General features: G+C 39.3%; 1 pseudogene; it reads left to right on the forward strand.

Moving 5' to 3' along the window:
* Positions 1-1,808: 1,808 nt before the first annotated feature.
* Positions 1,809-9,002, forward strand: LOC148773077 (heat shock transcription factor, Y-linked-like; annotated as a pseudogene).
* The last annotated feature ends 15,626 nt before the right edge of the window (positions 9,003-24,628 follow it).

Here is a 24,628-nt window from a genome sequence, read left to right on the forward strand (position 1 = left end):
CCACTGTAAAATCATAAGGGATTTGATTTAGGTCATATTTGAATGGTTTAGTGATTTTCCCTACTTTCTTCAGTTTAAGTCTGAATTTGGTAATAAGGAGTTCATGATCTGAAACACACTCAGCTCTGGTCTTGTTTTTGCTAACTTTATAGAATTTCTTCACTTTGGCTGCAAAGAATATAATCAATCTGTTTTTGCTGTTGACCATCTGGTGATGTCCATGTGTAGAGTCTTCTGTTGTTGAAAGAGGTTGTTTGATATGACCAGTGTGATCTCTCTGTAAAATTCTATTAGTCTTTGCCCTGCTGCATTCTGTGCTCCAAGGCCAAATTTGGCTGTAACTCCGGGTGTTTTTTAACTTCCTACATTTGCATTCCAGTCCCCTATAATGAAAAGGACATCATCTTTAAGTGTTAATTCTAAACGGTCTTGTAGGTCTTCATAGAACCATTAAACCTCGGCTTTTTAAGTATTACTGGTTGGGGCATAGGTTTGGATTACTGTTGTCTTGAAATGAACAGAGATCATTCTGTTCGTTTGGAGATTGCATCCAAGTACAGCATTTCAGACTCTTCTGTTGACCATGATAACTACTCCATTTCTTCTATGGGATTCCTGCCCACAGTAGTAGATATAATGGTCATCGGAGTTAAATTTACCCATCCAGTATATTTAGTTCATTGATTCCTAGAATGTCTACGTTCACTCTTGCCATCTCCTGTTTGACCACTTCCAATTTGCGTTGATTCATGGACCTCACATTCCAGGTTCCTATGCATTATTGCTCTTTGCAGCATCGGACCTTGCTTCTATCACCAGTCACATCCACAACTTGGTACTGTTTCTGCTTTGGCTCCATCCCTTCATTTTTTCTGAAGTTATTTGTCAACTGATCTCCAGTACCATATTGGGCACCTAGTGACATGGGGATTTCTTAATTCAGTATCCAATATTTTGCCTTTTCATACTGTTCTTGGGGTTCTTGAGGAAAGTATACTGAAGTGGTTTGCCATTCCCTTCTCCAGTGGACCACATACTGTCAGACCTCTCCACCATGACCTGCCATTTTTGGGTGGCCCCACTCAGCATGGTTTAGTTTCATTGAGTTAGACAAGGCTGTGGTCTGTGTGATCAGATTGACTGTTTTTCTGTGATCATGATTTTAATGTGTTTGCCCTCTGACACCCTCTCGCAATACGTATCATTTTATTTGGGTTTCTCTTAAATTGGTTGTGGGGTATCACTTCATTTCTGCTCCAGCAAAGCACAGCCATTGCTCCTTAACTTGGATGAGGGGTGTCTCCTCATGGCTGCCCCCTCCTGATTTTGAACGTGGAGAAGATCCTATCAGCCTTCCTGTGCCCACACTGCCAGTGCCACTTTGACATGTGATAGCTCCTTTCGGCCGACACTCCTGGCCTCAGGAGTGGGTAACTCATCTCAGCCTCCGCTGAGAAACACTTTTATTTCAGAAACCAAATAGATTTACCGATGTGATTTATCTACATAAAAATTCATTAGGAATGAGATTTTGCAGGCTTATGGTTTTGGTTGCTATTTATGTAAGGAGACTGTATTTTAAGATTATGCTGAAGTAAACACTGGTTGAACATTACGCTTCATTTGCTAGGAGACCAGTAACTTTGTGATGTAACAGGCACCCGTCCATCGCTAGGAGACCAGTGACTTTTTGAACCACTCTGATGGTCTAGGGAGTTTCTCTCTGTAGGACAGCCAAGCAGCATTTGAATTTGCAGTGTGTAAAATCAAAAAAGTGAGAAATGTGTCTGAATAAAGATTTTTCTGAGATGGCACTTATTTCTTCAGAAATTCAAGATGTGCCTCCTAACGATGAATGCCCTGGTTCAGAAACCTCCATGAGACCTTTGTAGGATTATGCACGTGCTGGGGATTCGGTTTTGTGATCTCTTATTGAAGAATATGCTTTTCAGGCTTTGTCTGATGAAGTTCTGATGAAAAGGCCATGTTACACATTTTCTGTCTCTGAAATACGTGAGCTGAATGATTTTCTTTCACTCACTTTTCCACAAAAATGGTATAATATTGTTGAAAGTGTTCAATTTGAATCTATTTGGTGGGATGAGAGTGGCACTTGTATTTTGATCAATGAAGAACTTTTCAGGAAAGATTTCTTGGAAAGAAAGGCACCTTTCAGAATACTTGAAACCAATAAAATGAAAAGTTAAGTTCAACAGCTTAACCTTTATGGGTTCAGTAAAAAGCGACAACTTCTTCAAAGTTCTGCTTCACTATCTGACTTTCTGGAAGAAGAAAACAACATCTCTCTTTCGAGCAAGGTATTCCAAAATTTTCACTTATTAGCAATATGTAAGGTTAAATCATGTGACCTAGAAAGCATGTTACCATATGTAGCTAAAACAGAATTTAAAATTGAGATAGCAAATTGTTGAAAAAGCTTTATCTTTTGAAGTTGAGAACAGGTTAAGAATATAGTATTTGATGTTTAACACATTTTCCAGTCAACTTGAAACAAGATATGAGTCTTCAAGAAATTTAAAGTGGCATTTACTCTATATATACAACATATTTTTCGTTTAAAAGCATAATTGTTCTACCATGTTAGTTGTTAAAACTAATCTGGAGGCGTTTTATTTGATGCAATTTAATTGGTATCATTAAAGGAATATTTTTTTCTTTTTTAAATTTATCTAATTAGAGGCTGATTACTTTACAATATTGTATTGGTTTTGCCATACATTGACATGAATCTGCTCTGGGTGTACATGTGTTCCCCATCTAGAACCCCCTCCAACCTCCCTCCCCATCCCATCACTCTGGTTCATCCCATGACACCAGCCCCGTGCATCCTGTATCATGCATCAAACCTGGACTTGTGATTCGTTGCACATATGATAATATACATGTTTCAATGCCATTCTCCCAAATCGTCCCACCCTTGCCCTCTCCCACAGAGTGCAAAAGATTGTTCTATACATCTGTGTCTCTCTTGCTTTCTCGTGTACAGGGCTATCGTTATCACCTTTCTAATTTCCATATATATGTGTTAGTATAATATATTGGTGTTTTTCTTTCTGCCTTACGTCATTCTGTAAAATAGGCTCCAGTTTCATCCACATCATTGGAACTGATTCAAATGTAACCTTTTTAATATACACCTTTGTTTAATATACACCATAGCTTTTTTATCCATTCAGCTGCAGATTACATCTAGGTTGTCTCCATGTCCTGGCTATTATAAACAATGCTGCGATAAATTTTGGAGTACATGTATTTCTTTCAATTCTGGTTTCCTCGGTGTGTATGTCCAAGAGTGCGTATGCTGGGTCGTATGGCAGCTCTATTTCTAGATTTTTAAGGAATCTCCACACTGTTCTCCATAGTGGTTGTGCTGTTTGCTTTCCCACCAACAATGTAAGAGGGTTCTCTTTCCTCCACACCCTCTCCAGCATTTATTGCTTGTAGATTTTGGATAAAAGTCATTCTGACCGGAGTGAAATAGTACCTCACTGTGGTTTTGATTTGCATTTCTCTGATTATGAGTGATGTCGAGCATCTTTTCATGTGTTTGTTAGCCATCTGTATGAAGGAATAAACTTTTATAGTTTAGCTTTTATGGCAGTTTTACCTTGGTTTATAAAGAAACTAAATAATTGTATCCTTTGACTTTAGTTACAGATCTACTATAATCCAAATTTCAAAAGAGGCTATCCTCAACTTTTAGTAAGAATAAAAAGAAGAGTTGGGATTAACAATGCCTCTGCAATATCTTCATTAGTTCGAGATTGCAAGAAGCATGTTAAGGCAAGTGTCAACATAGATGGTCGTAACTCTGATTTTCTTCCTGAAACTAGTGGAGAGAGTACATTTTCAGCCTCCACCAGTTTAAGTGTGCGTTTCATACAAAAGCCTCACACCAGCCAGATGGTCGCTAATACAAGAGATTTAGCTCTGTGTGACTTACAGTCCCCATAATCAATATCAGTTAACCAAACAGAACAGATTTTGGAAGATCAACCTGCTGTTTTAAATCAGTTGAACATTTTTAAGTAGCACTCATATAGCAGCTACACTCAGGTAAATGGACACGTTGAGGATTTGCCTACTATAACTACATCTGCTTCTCAGAACCACATCGTATCTCCATTACAGAGCAGTTTTTATGAACTGAGGGTGGAGTATTCTAAGTTTCCAGATTAGATATTTTGATATGTCAGCACATGATAGTCTTTTTCGTAACCTTCAAAAGAGAGGCAACTCATGGCCCTCAGTGCCAACGATCACTTGTATATCTGCCTCCTCTCTTTCAAGTCAACTCATCAAGAATCATCGTTATGTGAAAACCATGCTAATTAAAACGGACCTATCTAATAAATGTCAGATTGTGGAGCCTAATGAAGAACTAAAAAGCCTCTTTTTGAAAGTGAAAGAGGAGAGTGAAACGGTTGTCTTGAAGCTCAACATTCAGAAAGCAAAGGTCATGGCATTTGGTCCCATCACTTCATGGGAAATAGATGGGAAAACAGTGGAAGCAGTGTCAGACTTTATTTTTGGGGGCTCCAAAATCACTGCAGATGCTGATTGCAGACATGATTGAAAGATGCTTGCTACTTGGAAGGAAGGTTGTGATCGGCCTAGATAACACTGAAAAGCAGAGATATGGCTTTGTCAACCAGGGTCCGTCTAGTCAAGGCTATGGTTATTCCTGTGGTCATGTATGGATGTGAGAGTTGGACTGTGAAGAAGGCTGATCACCAAAGAATTGATGCTTTTGAAGTGTGGTGCTGGAGAAGACTCTTGAGAGTCCCTTGGACTGCAAGGAGATCCAACCAGTCCATTCTAAAGGAGATTAGTCCTGGGTGTTCATTGGAAGGACTGATGCTAAAACTGAAACTCCAGTACTTTGGCCACTTCATGCGATGAGTTGACTCACTGGAAAAGACTCTGATGTTGGGAACGATTGTGGGCAGAAGAAGAAGGGGACAACCAAGAATGAGATAGATGGATGGCATCACCGACTGGATGGACATGAGTTTGAGTGAACTCCGGGAGTTGGTGATGGACAGCAAGGCCTGGCGTGCTGTGATTCATGGGGTCACAAAGAGTCGGACACGACTGAGAGACTGACCTGAACTGAATGAACATTGAAATGTTGGGGGGAGATGTCAACGAATACCTACAATTCTTGTATTTGAACAGTAAAGTTATATGTTCATCTTCATACTTTCATTTTCTTTTTACAAACGATGAAGAGAAAAATGAGGCTTTAATAAAATGTCTGACTAGTTTACTGCACTGTTTCATAAACTCTTCAGAACAAGAAAACATTTGTTATGCATCCTAGGTCAATGACACCTGATCTAATATTTGTAAGCAAGAAAACGAGAACAAAGATAAAAGAGGTAATGGATGTAACGGGATTTCTGAAATCATCCCTGCTGAAATGAATGGGTATGTACATATGGAGTGTATGGGTGAAGGAAGAGATACAAATAAAATTAAAGCAATGGAAATGCACGGCATGTACCTTAGTGCATTCATAGTTACATTATATTCTATTAGATACTGGTATAGGCTTAAAAGAGTAGACAGCTTCAGTATTTCAGAAATTCATTATGTAATTGAAAATATATAGAATCTTGATCATCAAAATCATGATCACCACTATACTGTCACTGTGATACAAAAGATAGCATGACATAATCAGTGACTGGCACATGGTCAGCACACGATATGTATATTACAAGTGATATTGTATAAAGTCATTTTTGCTCTACTGTCCTTAAATGAAAGTGAAACTGAAGTAGCTCAATCGTGTCCGACTCTTTGCGACCCCCATGGACTGTAGCCTACCATGCTCCTCTATTCACGGGATTCTCCAGGCCAGGATACTGGAGTGGGTTGCCATTTCCTTCTGCAGGGATCTTCCCGACCCAGGGATTGACCCCAGGTCTCCCACATTGCAGGCAGACACTTCACTGCCTGAGCCACCAGGGAAGATGCTATCCTTAAGGCACACCTTTATTTGCTGACACCAAGATTCCACCCTATATTTCCTAATGCATGTTTAGATGTTGCTTATCGTTTCCCACAGAGACAAAATAAATTCCTGGTGGTGACTGCAGCACATCAGTACGATTAACAACTTCTGTGAAGACATGGTATCTTTTTTCCTTAATAATTTCATTATCTTTCTCTTATACTGTGCTTCCGGAGCTACAATCACTCAACCTAATTTCAGTCATGCTAAGCCCCTTCTCACAATTTTGTCTCAACTCATTTTTTGGGTTGGAAGGAACTGTCATTTGCCCTCCTAGCAAGTTGAGTCCAGATATCAGATCCTCACTGTCTTTTGGGTCTACTCTCTGTATCTTTCATATCAGCTAAAATTAAAGCCTGCAAATGATACATTTTAAGTACTTACTAGTTATCAATAAAGAAATGTCATAACCAATCAAATGCTATATACATAACTCAACATATTCCTATAGCCTTCGTTATTACCATAATTGGTCCTTTCCTCCTTACTGATAAATTTTTCCAAGTTGATAAATATTTGTTATATTTACACGAATGTTAAATGTGGGAATTCATATCATAAAATGACTGCCCTCTCATGAAGTTTATAAGAACCCATTCTAAGCATGTAGTTTCAGGCCCCAGTGCCCTAACATTCAAGAGTAGTTGTGGAGACATGTATGAAAAAAAAGAAGCATTAATTTTAATAATCTAGAAAAGTCATGGAGTAAGCAGGGATTAATAGCAATGGTTGTTCTCTAATATATTTCACAATGAAATACTCTAAACAAAGTGTCTGCTTGTTGGACTATCCAGATATCACAAACACTACTTAGAAATCTTTGCAATCTCAAATTTGGGGTCATTCCTTTAGATGATGGTGGCAACATCAAGCCATATCCCTGTTTTAGGATGGTTACCGACATAGGACATCACCAAGTTAAGTTCACCGCTCTCATTCTTGCAACTAATGAACAGTGAAATCCGTGGAATATCTGTGTAAATAAGGGAGTGATCCACAAACATACTTTTTCTTTCAATGAAAAATTACAGTCAATGTAGGTGAGAATGTCATGTTTAGAGAGGTGAGCATTTTGAAGCAATGGTAAGTGTTATTGAAACTGGTGTCCTTAGTTATGATTTCAGCCCAAAGTTCAATGCTCTTGTTTCAGATTTCAGGATTTTTATGAAACTAAAAGACTCTTACTCCTTGGAAGGAAAGTTATGATGAACCTAGATAGCATATAAAAAGCGGAGACATTACTTTGCTAACCAAAGTCTAGCTAGTCAAGGCTATGGTTTTTCCAGTGGTAATGTATGGATGTGAGAGTTGGACTGTGAAGAAAAGCATCAAAGAATTGATGCTTTGGACTGTGGTGTTGGAGAAGACTCTTGAGAGTCCCTTGGATTGCAAGGAGATCCAACCAGTTCATTCTGAAGGAAATCAGTTCTTGCTGTTCATTGGATTAACTGGTGTTAAAGCTGAAACTGCAGTACTTTGGCCACCTCATGCGAAGAGCTGACTCACTGGAAAAGACTCTGATGCTGAGAGGGATTTGGGGCAAGAGCAGAAGGGGAAGACAGAGAATGAGGTGACTGAATGGCATCACCGACTCGATGCGCATGAGTTTGGTTGAACTCCGGGAGTTGGTGATGGACAGGGAGGCCTGGCATGTTCGCACATTCATGGGGTCGCAAAGAGTCAGACAAGAATGAGCGACTGAACTGCCTAACTGACTGACGATGTAGTCAAATTTGCTTCCTTTGTATCAGTTCAGTTCAGTTCAGTTCAGTCGCTCAGTCGTGTCCGACTCTCCACGACCCCATGAATCATGAATTCAATTTTCTTTCCTTTATTGTATTTACTTTATAATTGGTGCCTAAAATTGTAAAATTGAAAACAAAAAAATTAAGTGAGGTAAATACAGAAGATTGGAGCAAAAAGTAGAAAAACTGATGGGACAAGGTCAGTGGATGAAATTGGATGCTTAAAATATAAAAAGCAAATGTGTCACTGAAAGGCCTAAAGAGGTCAATATGACTTCAATATTGTTACACTACAACATTATTTTCATTTTATTAAATCACAGAATATTTTTTGATGCAAAATACTCTAAGATCCCTTGGAATGTAGAACAAAGTTCTATCGTTTGAAACATTCTGATTTAAAATGTCACTAGAGGGAAATCATTTAACTACAAAAGAGCTTCCAACATTAGGCCTAGAAACAGATAACCGAGAACTCTGCATTTCATAGGTGTCCTTCATGAGCCTTGTTTTCTTTTCCTTTCATAATTGTGTTTTGGGCATGTAAGATTGTGACTCTGCTTGTGTGTGTGTGTGTGTGTGTGTGTGTATTTGTATCAGATTAAGAATGTGATTGTGAGTGTACGTCTGGGTTCTCTTTTGGACTTTTATGTTAGAGATTTTGGCTGAAGAAACGGCTAATTCATTACCATAAAGAAGTACAAATTAAAATGCCCGTTCATCCACCTCATTAGAACTGGTTCAAATGCATTCATTTTAATGGCTGAGTAATACTCCGTTGTGTATAAGTACCAAGGCTTTCTTATCTATTCATCTGCAGATGGACATCTAGCTTGCTTCCATGTCAAGTCTGCTGTAGTATTTCAAAGTACAAGACAAATGGATGAGTCTCAAAAATTGAAAGTATTTCGACAATAACCAAGCTACTTCTCCCTAACATACTTAAAATCTATGGCACTGTCACAATCAGCCCAGCAAAAGTTGAGAGGGGCCTTAGAAGTCTGTGATGTCTGGCAATAACAAAAACACCCACCCAATAATTTGGCAATACTAGAGAAGCTAAGTATATGCGTGGAGTTTCAACCAGGCCTTCCTATAATAGGATACTACTTTGCTATAGGAAGTGGCACACTCACAAATATGAATAACATTCTTAGGGATCAAAGAAACTAATGATGGTAGAAGTGGCCTTACCGCTTCAAAAGGGTATCAGTTAAAGAAGACAATTAAATAGAAGCAAGTGATAACATGGCCCACATACTTCTTAGATAAAATCTTAAATATCCAAACCCTACCACACTGATAAGATGATGACTATACAGGAATTCTGGTTTCAGCTCTGTGTGGCAATCATCATATAATGGTATTGAAATATGTATATTATCATATGGGCAAAGAATCACCAATCCATGTTTGATGCATGATATAAGATGCTCAGGCTGGTGTACTGGGATGAACCAGAGGTATGCAATGGGGCGGGAGGTGGGAGCTGGGTTCAAGATGGGGAACCCATGTACACCCGGGGCAGATTCAGGTCAATGTATGAAAAAATGAATACAATAGTGCAAAGTAATTAGCCTCCAATTAAAATAAATTAAAAAAATATGTATACATGAGAGTCACTGGTAGTGCAAATCTATTAAGGCAAAAGTCTCGAGATCTGATTCAAAGAGGAAGACTGTGTATTCCCTGTCTTCAGTTTTATAGTACTTCACATGCATTCACACAGTTCCACAATTCTTAAATTCATCTGAAGACAAAAAATGTGACATTAAGAGAAGAGGAATGGTCTATTTACAGAGAAGGGAAGTGGCAAAGTTTAAATAGATAAAGTCTCCTACCTACATCCATGCTTCTTAATGTAACCCCATGTAAACCTTCCTAAGGGCAACTAGGATACACAAGTCAAAGATGCTTCTCCCAGGATTACAGAGTTTGGTTGAGAAGATATGTTTGCTTAACTCTCACCTCATCCTTAATATCAAATATCAGCCTTTAACACATCAGAAGATGGGAAGCTCTAGCAGATACTTTTACAGACAATACCTCCTTCTGCCTAAGACCAAGATGTAGATCCAAGTGGCAGGTGGAATGAGGTTTCCATCTTAAGATACCACATGACTCCGCAGGAGTTCTTTTCTGGGAAGCTCTCCAAAAACATTGTGAGAAGTACAATGTGAGGGAGGAAAAGAAGGAAACTGACAAGAGCTTTGTTCTTTCTAAATGTCCTGAATATCACTTATCATCCCAGGTACAATGGCAGGCTTAACATGTTATCTAAACTATCTCCCAGCCCTGCCAAGACTAATTTTTTGATGTAGTTCAGTCACTCAGTCTTGTCTGACTCTTTCTGACTACATGTACAGCAAGAACCCTGGGCTCACCTGCCCTTCAAGTCTCCTAGAGCTTTCTGAAATCCTTGACATTTGAGTCAGTGATGCTTTGAGGCCATCTCACCCTATGCCGTTCCCTTCTTCTCCTGTGCCCACTCTTTCCCAGCATCGGTTTCTTCCCAGTGATTTTGCTCTAGGACTCATGTGGCCGATATATTGGCTCTTCATGTTCAGCATTGGTCCTTCTGAGACAGTCAGAGATGGCTTCCTTCACGCTTTTCCAGTTTGAACTCCACGCTCGCCACGGAACTCTCACACATCTTCTCCAGGCGTTGTTGCAAAGCGTCAATATTATGGCACTCAGTTCTTATGGTTCTGTTCAGTCCTACACTCATTTCTCCTGAAAATCAACTTTGACTAGTCAGGTCTTTTTCAGTAATCTCTCAGCTTTTTAACGTGGTGTCTAGGTTGGTCACAGCTTTTCATCAAAGTGCAAGTTCCTTTAAATTTCATGGCTGCAGTCAATTCAGTAGTGTTATCCGAGGTCAAGAAAGGGAAACCCATCACTAATTCAATCGAATCCCATCAACATATCTCAAAATGATGGGACCAAATTCCATGAGCTTATTTTTTTGGGAGTGTTTGTTTTTTATATTGAGTTTTAATCCAGCTTTTCCATTCTCCCCTTTCACCTTCATCAGAAGGCTCTTTACTTGATGCTTTATTTCAGCCATTTGTGTGTTGTCATCTTCTAAATCAGGTTATTCATTCTTCTCACAGTAATTTTGTTTCCAGCTTCAGATTCTTTCAGCAAATTACTTTCCATGATGCACTCTGCACAGAAGTCAAATGAGCTGGGTGACGATATATAGCCTTGATGTATTTTCTTCCCTATTATGTACCAGTTCATGGTTCCTTTTGCAATTCCCACTGCTGTGTCTTCACCTGCCTGCACTTCCCCAGGAAACAGGTAAGATGGTCCCGTATTCTTCTCTCTTCAAGAATGTTCCACAATTTGTTATGACCCACACAGTCGAAGGGCTTCCCTCGTGGCTCAGATGCTAATCATCGCCTGCAATGGGGCAGACCCAGTTTTAATCTCTGGGTCTAGAAGATCCCCAGGAAAAGGAAATGGTAGTCTACAGTCCATGGGGTCACATAGAGTCAGACAGCACTGAATGACCTTATTTTGACATGCAGTCTATGCCAGTAAAAGAGACAATAAAGTAAATGTAGATAACTTTATGAAATCCCCTTGCTTCTAAGATCCAAACTCCAATTAAGGTTTACCTTTAGATTAAATGACCAACTTCACCTCCCTGTTTTGCTTTGTTTTGTTTTACACCTTTTTTTTCTCTGTGTCTCCATTTCAAGCTATCATCTCCCAGTTGTTACATTCCTGGGCCCTTGCATCTACCTATACAAGAATTAAATTATGCCTATTCCACTCTCTCACCTTTGACACTCACTTAAAATAGTTAAGTTTCCAGAGCTGAAATAATGAATCTCTGTTCTGGGAAAATGTCAGGACAGTTTGGCAAATAGATAGATATTTTCAGGGAGTGAATTTTTGATCTGAATTACTGTAGCACCTCTTATCTGGTAAAGAACTATAGTTCCTCAAGCTGATGACAATTCTTAATTAGCAGAAATTTCAGGAAACATAAATGTGCTTATTTTCATGTCCACAATCAATGAAGTACCAATTACGTATGTAACCTATCCCATCAAACTGATTAATTCATGTCAACTAAAGTTTGTTCCTTCACCGGCATGCTTAAAGGAATTATAGTGCTAGCCTAGAAATAAGAACAGAAGTTTTGATCTCGAAAAAATAAGAGGACATTGAGTGCAAATATCTTCGTGGAGGCATTACAAATAATCCTTCTATAAAGACAATACTTCCTCCAGAGCATCAAATGAATATTAACAGAAGACCTTGCTCAACAGTGAGGTCTATATGGAAATTAGACATAACTGGGAAGAATGGAGGGAAGATGGGAAGAGGATGAGATGAATAAAACCAAGTCTGTGTTTTGGGGTGTGAGATGGAGAAGCAGGGAATAGATTGAAGATTCAGGCAAGTTACCTCACTAAACTTAAATTAATTTTTACTGAAAGGAAGCAAGGTGAAGAAGCTGATGAAATATAGTTTTCCTAGAGTGAAAATCGAACAGAGAATGTGTGGTGTGGTCCTGCATGCCCCATATGGCAGTGCAGGTCAACTAGTGTAAAAGGGCCTGGACGATCAAACATGGGGTTAGAAAGACAACCTGGGAGGGAAGTGCTTTTGACTGTGGAGATGGAGGTATGCATTTGGGATGACAAATTGTGTAGAAAGGAATGCATTTTGAAAAATCCCAAACTGACAAAAAAGTGGGAACTTAGAACTCAGTCACACAGAGGAGGTAGTGACAGCATTAAATTTCGCCCTCGTGCCACATGCTAAGACTTACTATCAGGCAAGAGAAAAGGACTAGCTAGAACTATCATGCATGCTTCTGCCACCACAGGCTAGAAACCTATCCCATTAGGGCCATGATTTTATTGCCCATGGTCCCTGGCTTCTCCGAAAAACTGATACCACCAGGGTTTCTAAAGTCCCAGCAGCTGTACCTCTTGCTCCTGTGCTCACCAAGGCAGGTCCAAGTGTTCCACAAGGGTCTTGGGGGTAGCCTTCTCTGGTGACCACACGGAGAGGTTGTTATCAAACTACATCTGAAACTCAGGATCAGGGAAATGAAGGAAAAGGATTGAAAAGTTTCCCACCAGCTGAGCAAGCCGCAGATTAAATACATGCAATCAACTCTGCAGATGCTTTCTCTATGGGATAAGAAAGGACAATAGATTTCCAACGAATGAAAATACCCAGGCTCTTGCATCTCTCAGAACCAATAGGAGTTATCCCAGTTTAGAGTCTGACCTGTCCTTACTGAAGATCCAGAGTTAAGTTCTGCCCACATTTGGGCAAGTTTTCTAGAGAGGTGGATTTGTGCTGTGGCTCATGTTCAGGACCAGAACCCTGACAGCAGGGACCCGAGGTAACATTCATTGTACTTACTGTTTTGCTATGCCGTGTGGTGGTTCACTCTTTGTCTCACTTGAATGCTTTCTTATTATTCTTGCTTATTTTGTGTTTTAAGATTGTTTATATCCTGTATATTTTTTGGTATGTATCTATTGGGCACTTTCTTTTCCTGCTTTCTGTGCCTTTTGTTGATGTTGTTTCTTCTCATTTTTGTGTTAATAAATATATAGTTCCATATTAACTGTGATTTTCTCTTGTTCTGTGGGAACGCTCTTATCATTTTGTCAGAGTTTTTTTTTTTTTTTTCCTTTATTCTTCAGGTGTCACTCAGCTCTGGTGTTGATTTATGTCTTACAAGTTATTTATTTAGTTCTATTGTTGATTCTGTGTTCTTCCCTATTGTCATTACTGCTTCTGTTATATTACCTGTGGTTTGATTTTTATTTCTTGCCATTTGCCTGTCTTCATTTGTTTCCTCAGTCTAATCTTTTACTATGTGATCTTGGTTCTCTGACCGGAAGTTGGGCCTGATCACCGAGGGCTTCAGCATTGTATCATAGACCACCAGAAAATTTCCAGCTCAAATTAATGTTAATTAGTGAGAGTCTCTAAGAAGACCTCCATCTGAAACGAAGAACCATTCCACCCAAAAGCCTATACAATCCAGAGCTGCTGGCTCACACCACACAAAATGCAAGACAGAAACACAACCCAAATCATTCCCAGATGTACTGTCTAAAGTACACTAAACCCATACACACCTGCAAAAGACCCCTCTGACACGGTCCCACCATGAAAGAGAGAGAAACATCATCAGCGGCAAATGTAATTGCCAGTCCCTCCTTCTCCAAGGACACACAAACCACTTGACCAAGCTATCCACTCACGGTACAGACTGGAAGCAAATACTATCATCCTGCACCCTGGGAAGAAAAGACCAGTTACATAGTAAGCTAAACAAATCTGAAAACAGTAAAGTATTTTGCAGGCAATGAAACAAGGTAAAAACACATAAGACATAATTAAAGAGGAAATAGAAATTGTTGCAGAAAAATAATTGAGAGTAACGATATTAAAGATGATCAAACCTCTCAGGAAATAAATGGAGATCATGCAAGAAATATTTAAGAAGCGCATGGAACAACTAAACAACAAGAAATGGATGATAGCTCAATAACTGCCATATGTCTACTGTAGGCTGTTCCATTCCTTTCGAAAGCAGAAGCCAGAACAACATTGGAAAATAATTATCTTCCAACTTTTAAATGAAGTATTAAAAGAAAACAAACCTTAAATAGCAAGCAGACCTGACAATTCAACTGATACTAAAATAGATTTCACCCAAAACCAGAAGAATGCAGTATCTTCGCAAGGTTAAATGAAATATTTCTGAATAAATCACAAACTGCATCACTAATCAGGACTTGGTAAATTTAAGATAATCAAAATTGTGTCAAACATTTTTCTTTTTAACCACAGTGTTATGATTTATATGTCATTCATAGGTGCGGGAGAAAAGCAAAACAAATAAACATGACATAAATAACAAAATAAAAACTGAAAAGCACGAATACATTGAAGTTCATGTATACACCTCTTCATTACCAAGAAATTAATGAAGAAATCAAGGAGAAAAATATATATGTGTGTGTGTGTGTGTGTATGTGTGTGTATGTGTGTGTATGTGTGTGTGTGTATCAGTACAGTTCAGTTTACTCACTCAGTCGTGTCCGAATAATTGCGACCTATGAATCACAGAACACCAGGCCTCCCTGTCCATTACAAGCTCCCAGAGATCACTCAAACCCACCACCATCGAGTCAGTGATGCCATCCAGCCATCGCATTCTCTGCCGTCCCCCTCTCCTCCTGTCCCCAATTCCCAGCATCAGAGTCTTTTCAGTGAGTCACCTCTTTGCATGAGGTGGCCAAAGTATTGGAGTTTCAGCTTTAGCACCAGTCCTTCCAATGGACACCCAGGACTGACCACCTTTAGACTGGACTGGTTGGATCTCCTTGCAGTCCAAAGGACTCTCAAGAATCTTCTCCAACACCACAGTTCTAAAGCATCAATTCTTCGGCGATCAGGTTTCCTCACAGTCCAACATTCACATCTGTACATGATCTCTGGAAAACCATATTCTTGACTAGATGGACTTTTGTTGGCAAAGTAATGTCTCTGCTTTTTATTATGCTATCTAGGTTGGTCATAACTTTCCTTCCAAGGAGTAAGCGTCTTTTAATTTCATGGCTGCAATCAGCATCTGCAGTGATTTCGGAGCCCCAAAAAATAAAGTCTGGCACTGTTTTCACATCTGTTTTCCATGAAGTATATATTCATACAAACTAATGACAATGAAAATGTGATTGCATAAAACCCATGAAACAGGGTAAAGGACTAATTAAACTTACAACTAAAGCAATTAGAGAAAGAATAAACAAAATGCCAAAATTAGGTTTTGGAAAAAAATAAAAACATAGAGAATAGAACAGGAAAAATAAAAGATGAAAATAATAGCAAAGATCAATAATACTAATAGTGGGCTCTTTGAGAGAATAAAGAAAATACATAAATCATGAGGCAGACTCATCAACAAAAAACGGAGAACACTCAAATCAATACAGTTATACATGAGAAAGGAGACAGTATAACCAAAAGCACAGAAATATCAAAGGATCATGATAGACTACAACAACCAACTTTAACCCAATAAAATGCAGAATTTGAAAGCCACAGACTAATTCTTAGAAACTCAACTAAAAGGAAACAGAAAATATGAACACAACATTACAACCACTAATATTGACACTGCTATGAAAAATTTGCCAACTGACAACATTAAAGGTCCAGATGATGTCACAGGTGTTTTATGAACCATTAAATTAAATGTTAACATATGTGCTTCTGAAACTTTTCCAAAATACTACAACAGTAGGAAAACCCACAAAATCATCCTACAAGTACAGCATCACCTGATAGCAAAGACAAAGTTTACACCGAAAAGTTAACTAGTATCACATAGACAAACATAGAGGCAAACATCCTCAACAAAATAATCCCAAGAAAAATCCAAAAACACATTAAAAGTATCAAACAGATTTAATATGTGTGGTTTTCCCCAGATATACATACATTCTCTGATAGCTGTGTATCAATCCATGAGATACTTCATAACAATTTTCAGGATTAAGACCATATGATCACCTCAGTTCAGTTGAGTTCAGTTCAGTTCAGTCTCTCAGTCTGTCTGACTATTTGCAACCCCATGAATCACAGCATGACAGGCCTCCCTGTCCATCACCAACTCCCAGAGTTCACTCAACTCATATTCATCGAGTCGGTGATGCCATCCAGCCATCTCATCCTCTGTCATCCCCTTCTCCTACTGCCCCAAATGCCTCCCAGGATCAAAGTCTTTTCCAGTGAGTCAACTCTTCGCATGAGATGGCCAAAGTATTGGAGTTTCAGCTTTAGCATCTGTCCTTCCAGTGAACACCCAGGACTGATCTCCTTTAGAATAGACTGGCTGGATCACCTTGCAGTCCAAGGGACTCTCATGAGTCTTCTCCAACATCACAGTTTTAAAGCATCAATTCCTCAGCCCTCAGTTTTCTTCACAGTCCAACTCTCATATCTGTACATGACCACTGGGAAAACCATAGCCTTGATTAGATGGACCTTGTTGGCACAGTAATATCTCTACCCTTTTAATATGCTATCTAGTTTGGTGGTAACTTTCATCCCAAGGAGTCAGTTCAGTTCAGTTCAGTCGCTCAGTCGTGTCCGGCTCTTTGCGACCCCATGATTCACAGCACGCCAGGCCTCCCTGTCCATCACCAACTCCCGGAGTTAACTCAAACTCATGTCCATCGAGTTGGTGATGCCATCCAGCCATCTCATTCTCTTTCGTCCCCTTCTCCTCCTGTCCCCAATTCCTCCCATCATCAGAGTATTTTCCAGTAAGTCAACTCGTCACATGTGGTGGCCAAAATATTGGAGTTTCAGCTTTAGCATCTGTCCTTCCAATGAACACCCAGGATTGATCTCCTTTAGAATGGACTGGTTGAGTAAGTGTCCTTTAATTTCATGGCTGCAATCAGCATCCACAGTGATTCTGTAGCCCCCAAAAAATAAAGTCTGACAATGTTTCCACTCTTTCCCCATCAATTTGCCATGCAGTGTTGGGAGCAGTGTCCATGATCTTGGTTTTCTGACTGTTTAGCTTTAAGACAACTTTTTCACTCTCCTATTACACGTTCATCAAGGGGCTTTATAGTTCCTCTTCACTTTCTGACATAAAGGTGGTGTCATATGAGTATCTGAGGTTATTAATACTTCTCCGAGCAATCTTGATTCCCATTTGTACTTCTACAGCCCAACGTCCCACATGATTTATTTTGCATATATGTTAAATAAGCAGGGTGACAATATACAGCCTTGATGTACTCCTTTTCCTATTTAGAACCAGTCTGTTTTTCCATGTCCAGTTCTCACTGCTGCTTCCTGACCTGCATACAGGTTTCTCAAGAGGAAAATCAGGTGGTCTGGGGTTCCCATCTCTTTCAGAATTTTCCACAGTTTATTGTGATCCACACAGTCAAAGACTGTCATAGTCAATAAAGCAGAAATAGATGTTTTTCTGGAACTCTCTTACTTTTTCCATGATCCAGAGGATTTTGGCAATTTGACCTCTGGTTCCTCTGTTTTTTCTAAAACCATCTTGAACATCTGGAAATTCAGGGTTCACGGATGCTGGAGCCTGGCTTGGAGAATTTTGAGCATGTCTTTATTAGCGTGTGAGATGAATGCAATTGTACATTAGTTTGAGCATTCCTTGGCGTTGTTTTTTTTGAGATTGGAGTGAAAACTGATCTTTTCCAGTCCTGTGGCCACTGCTGAGTTTTCCAAATTTGCTGGTATATTGAGTGCAGCACTTTCACAGCACGATCTTTCAGGATTTGAAATAACTTCACTGGAATGTCATCACCTCCACTAGCTTTGTTCATAGCCATGCTTGACTTCAGATTCGAAGAAATCTGCCTCTATGTGATTGATCACACCATCGTGATTATCTTGGTCTTGAAGATAGATTTTGTACAGTTCTTCTGTGTATTCTTGCCACCCCTTTTAATCATCACCTCAATAGATGCAAAAAAAAAAAAAAAAACACACACAACTTTGATAAAATTCAACAAGCATGTGTGATAAACAATCTTTCCAGAAACTGAGCCTAGCAAACATTACCTCAACATAGTAAAGGCATGCAAATCCAAACTACAATGAGGTATAATTTCACACTATTCTGTGTGGTGATCATCATAGAAATAGACAGTAGGGCTCTTCCTTGGTGATCCAGTGTCTAAGACACCATGATTCCAAATCAGGGGTTCCATGTTTGATTACTGGTCAGGGAATTAAACTCCATATGCAGCATTTAAGGCTTAATGTAACCAAATAATGAAGCAAATGTGTGTGTATATATGTGTACATATATATAATACAATTTTAAAATATAATTAAAATATATAAATAAAATAAAATATATAAAATATGATTAAAATAAAATACACATTTATAGTATAAATATAATATATCAACATTTATATTATAAATTAACAAATATTATATATATGTATATATATTATATATGTATATTATATATATATATACACTCACACACATATAAACCTTAAAGCAATGAATAAAGGAGATGATGTGGAGGAAAGGGAACATTCTCTAGTGTTTTGCAGTTCAGTTCAGTTCAGTTGTTCAGCCGTGTCCTACTCTTTGAGACCCAATGAATCACAGCACGCCACGCCACCCTGTACATCACCAACTCCCACCGAGATAGAGCAGAGTATGAATGTTCTTTAGAAAAGTATTAATAAAACTACCATATGTCCAAATTCCACTATTTGACATATACACAGATGAAACCACCATTAGGACAAAAAAAGAAAAAGCATGTGTATCCCAGCATCCACTGAAATACCATTTACATTAAATAAGTTATGTAACAATCTAGGTGTCCTCTACTGATGAATGGATAAAGAAGCTGTGGTACATCCTTAGGATGGAAAATTTCTCATCCAGAAAAAGGAAAACCTTGGATTATTTCTTGAGATATGAATGTATCTAGAGCCTATTATATAGAATGAAGTAATTTAGAGAGAAACTCCAATATTGTAGATTAATGCATATATGTGGAGTCTAGAATCCTGGTTCTGAAGAATCTGTCTGAAAGGTGGGAAAAGAAATGCAGAGGTAAAGAACAGACTTGGACACAGAAGGGTAAGTAGAGAGTGGCATGATTTGAGCAAGATACCCTGACATATGTACAATACCAAGTATGAAGTAGTTAGCTGATGAGAAGCTCCTCCTCAGGGCTCTGGTGTGCCCTAGACGAGTGGACTGTGGGGTAACAGAGGAGGCTCAAGAGCAGGTGAGAGGGCTGCTCAAAAGGGAATCTCATGTATATATACTGATAGCCGATTTACACTGTGGTACAGCAGAAAGTAACAAAGATTGTAAAGCTATTATTCTCCGATTTCAAATTGTTTCTTAAATTGAAAAATGATAGTCACTCCTTGGCCAATTTGGGGAAATAACAAGAAATGCATCACAGTGCATATGTCAAGTAAAATATATACTGGTGCGTTTGTCAAGTAAAATCTGCACCAAGGACTGCTTTAGTATGTATAGACAAACCATAAAGCAAAAACTTCAAATTCAGAGCTAAAATAGCCAGAATCAATTCAGACTCTAGACATAAGTATTCCTCACTTCATTTGATTGCCATTTTTTTTCTTTTTTGTTATTTAATATTTTAAAAATTTATTCATTTTAATTGGAGGCTAATTACTTTACATATTTTATTGGTTTTGCCATACATTGACATGAATCTGCCCCGGGTGCACATGTGTTCCCCATCTTGAACCCCCTCCCACATCCCTCCCAATGCCATCCCTCTGGTTCATCCCAATACACTAGCCCCGAATATACTACATCATGCATCGAACGTGGACTGGGAATTCATTTCACATATGATAACATATATGTTTAAATGCTATTCTCGGAAATCATTCCACCCTCACCCTCTCCCACAGAGGCGCTGGGTTGGATGCACATCCCTGGTCTGAGCCACTCAGGTTCAGGTACTCAGGTACTCCACAAAGACACAGACTTGTTTGGGCCTTCGTTTTGTGCCCTTCCTCGGTCTAAGCAGCTCAGGTGACCAGGTGTTTGGCCAGCAGGGTCGCTGTGACTTATCGCCTCCCCAGTCCCTGCTGCTTGGTTTTATGGGCATACAACCAGAGCACCTTCTCAGGCAGATGTCAACTGGCCAGAAACATAAGAAGTCTTGGCCAGCAAAGAAGTCTGCCTGCATTTTCGTAGCAGATGACTTTCTGGGGCCGTGATTGCCCCCTACTGGCCCTGCCTGACCTCCCCTGTCTGTCTCTGTGGGGGATGGGCCTTTGCAGCTGGCTAGTTCTGCTCAGTCGTTTTTTCTGTGAGCCAGTCTCGCAAAGTCTTAGGTTAGGGCTTTTGGCCTTTTGGCGGGATAGCTATCCCATAGTCTGCTTTGCTATCTTCAGTTAGCTCTTTCAGATGCCCTCGAGGAATTCAGGCTGGGTCCTCAATGAAGCCTGCACCTCCCTGCCCAGCCCCAACTTGCTAATGGTGGATGCAGGTGTCTGCGCTGCTTCTCTGCTGGGAGTTACCATTGGGAGAGTAATCTGTGGGTTTTGATTATTTTTCTCATTTTCTTCCCACTTATGTTGCCCTCTGAGGTGGAAACTCGCCATGAACTCACAAGTGAGTGTTTCCTGGTGTTCGGAACTTTTTGAACTTCTTCCTTTTTTATGCCTCCCTTCCCAGCACAGAGTTCCATCCCTACCTCTTTTGTCTCTCTTTGTATCTTTTATGTTTTTTCCTACCTCCTTTTGAAGCCAATGGGCTGCTTTTCTGGGTTCCTGATGTCCTCAGCCGGCATTCAGTTGTTTCGTGGAATTTACTCAGTGTTCAAATGTTCTTTTGATGAATTTGAGGGACAGAAAGTGGTCTCCCCATCATTTTCCTCCACCATCTCCTTCCCTTTCTCCATTTTTTTATTTCTAAAAGTAAAGAAGGATTATCAGTTGATGTCACCAATTTATAGAAACATGAATTCGTTCATATTTTAGTACCTAATAGTAAGCCTCTGATATTCAGAAATATCCTAAGTAGGAAATTATAAATGTAGTTTGAAAGCTGAAGTCTGTAAAAGGATCATTTATTTTAAAATCCTGGAATTTGTGCTGCTGCTGCTGCTGCTGCTGCTAAGTCACTTCAATCGTGTCTGACTCTGTGTGACCCCATAGACAGAAGCCCACCAGGCTCCCCCGTCCCTGGGATTCTCCAGGCAAGAACACTTGAGTGGGTTGCCATTTCCTTTTCCAATGTGTGAAAGTGAAAAGTGAAAGTGAAGTCGCTCAGTCCTGTCCGACCCTTAGCGACCCCACGGACTGCAGCCTATCCGGCTCCTCCATCCATGGGATTTTCTAGGCAAGAGTACTGGAATGGTTTGCCGTTGCCTTCTCCGGGAATTTGTGCTACTGACTGGGAAAAATGCACAGCAAAAATTTTGAGAATTGTATTTTCTTCAGCCAGACTTTAATCCTGAGGGGAGAGCAACATGGGGAACACATGTAAACCCATGGCTTATTCATAGCAATGAATGGCAAAAACCACTACAATACTGTAATTATTTAATTGCTCCAGCTAAAATAAATAAATGTTAAAAATATTGTACAATCATAATGGATGTGATTTGTCTCAAAACATTTTTGATTAAAAGACTTGTCTACTATTAGTATAGAAACTAGGGTTCCTTTATTGTTTATTGCTTGGATGAAATTTTACTTGCACACTAATTCTATTTTTTTATTTTTAATTATTATTTTTTATTGGTGGCTAATTACTTTACAATATTATATTGGTTTTGAAATACATTGACATTAATCCTCCCCAGGTGCACACGTGCTCCCCTTCTTGAACCCCCCTCCCACATCCCTCCTCCCTTTATCCTACTCCTGGGTCATCCATGTGTACCAGCCCCAAACATCCTGCATCATTTGTCGAACCTGGACTGGTGATTCGCTTCACATGTGATAATACACATGTTTCAATGCCATTCTCCTAAATCATCCCTCTCCCACAGAGTCCAAAAGACTGTTCTATACACCTGTTTCTCATTTGCTGTCTCATATACAGGGTCATCGTTACCATCTTTCAAAATTGTTTGCGTTAGTGTACTGTATTGTTGTTTTTCTTCCTGGCTTACTTCACTCTGTATAATAGGCTCCAGTTTCATTCACCTCATTAGAAATGATTCAAATGTATTCTTTTTAATGGCTGAGTAAAACTACATTGTGTATAGGTACCAAAGCTTCCTTATCAATTCATCTGCAGATGGACATATAGGTTGCTTCCATGTTCTTGCTATTTACGTGTTTCTTTCAAATCTGGTTTCTTCAGTGTTTAGGACCAGGAGTTCGACTGCTGGATCGTATGGCAGTTCTATTTCCAGTTTTTTAAAGGAATTTCCACACTGTTCTCCATAGTGGCTGTACTAGTTTGCATTCCCACAAACAGTGTAACAGGGTTCCCTTTTCTCCAAACCCTCTCCAGCATTTATTGCTTGTAGACTTTTGGATAGCAGCCATTCTGACTTGTGTGAAATGGTACCTCTTTGTCATCTTGATTTGCATTTCTCTGATTACGAGGGATGTTGAGCAGTTTTTCATGTGCTTTTTAGCCGTCTGTATGTCTTCTTTGGATAAATGTCTGTTTAGATCTTTGGCCCATTTTTTGATTGGGTCGTTTATTTTTCTGGAATTGAGCTGCAGGAGCTGCTTGTATATTTTGGAGAATAATTCTTTGTCAGTTGCTTCAGTGGCTATTATTTTCTCCCATTCTGAAAGCTGTCTTTTCACCTTGTTTATAGTTTCCTTTGCTGTGCAGAAGCTTTTAATTTTCATTAGGTCCCATTTGTTTATTTATTTATTTTTTTGGGGGGGTAATTAATTGATTTTTTATTGGAGGCAAATTATTTTACAATATTATATTGGTTGGTTTTGCCATACATTGACATGAATTCGCCCCGGGTTTACATAAGTTCCCCATTTGTTTATTTTGCTTTTAGTTCCAATATTCTGGGAGGTGGCTCATGGAGGATCCTGCTGTGATTTATGTCAGAGAGTATTTTGCCTATGTTCTCCTCTAGGAGTTTTATATTTTCTGGTCTTACATTTATATCTTTAATCCATCTTGAGATTGTTTTGGGGTATGATGTTAGGGAGTGTTCTAGTTTCATTCATTTACCAGTTTCCCCAACACCACTTATTAAAGAATTTGTCTTTTCTCCATTTTATATTCTTGCCTCCTTTGTCAAAGTGAAGGTGTCCATAGGTGCATGGATATATCTCTGGACTTTCTATTTTATTTCATTGATCTATATATCTGTCTTTATGCCAGTACCATACTGTCTTGATGATTGTGGCTTTGTAGTAGAGCCTGAAGTTCAACAGGTTGATTCCCTCAGTTCCATTCTTCTTCAAGATTGCTTTGACTATTGGCGGTTTTTTGTATTTCCATACAAACTGTGAGATTACTTATTGTAGCTCTGCGAAAAATACTGTTGGTAGCTTGATACGGATTGCATTGAATGTATGTTACTTTAGGTAGTATACGCATTTTCACAATTATCGGGGACCAGCCTCGATATGGCCCAGGATATCCTCTGGATGAACGGCGTCGGCGTCAGTGAGAGAGAGAGAGAAAACCCAAGCATGGGGTTTGCTCTGTTTAGGTAGGCCGCAGGCACCCTCTTGAATCACCGGAGGCACCTCACCAGGGCACCACTTCTAGTGGGTCTTAGAAGCCCAGGCAGATAAATAAAAGCAGAGGGCCAAGCACTCCAAGGATCTCAACCAGAAAAAGGAGAATAGAGAAAAGGACGGAAAAAGAGAAAAAACGACATGGGGAGACCAAGCTTCAGTGAGCAAGGCCGAAAATTTTATTTTCCAGTGCTGCTTTTATACCCTAAGTTGTGCACATAAAAACTAGTGAAAGGGAGGTATAGAGTCATGCCAAAAACACGCGGGGTCTGCAGTCTTGACTTTTATCAGGATCAGGGCTTATTTTTGTATATCTCATGATACACAAAAGTTTTAGGTGATTTACATCATCTTCTGGCCAGGAGGCTTGCTGACAGTTTATGGCCCTCTCTCCTAACAAAGGTTAGTTAGCTAAGAAAAGTCTTATATTCTTTTATAGTGATTTTCGTAAAGTCAGGTGCTAGACACATGACAAAGTTACATTCCTATAAGGCAAAAGTGTAGTGAGCTACAAGAAAGGAATTTATTAACTTAAGATCTGATGTGGTTAAATCAAAGGCTACTACTTATATTCTCTACATGTGATTAATATATTTCCAAGGATA

Source organism: Moschus berezovskii, chromosome Y (genome assembly GCF_049115385.1).
Source record: "Moschus berezovskii isolate FMDL1 chromosome Y, NW_MosBer_1.0, whole genome shotgun sequence".
Classification (NCBI taxonomy): domain Eukaryota; kingdom Metazoa; phylum Chordata; class Mammalia; order Artiodactyla; family Moschidae; genus Moschus; species Moschus berezovskii.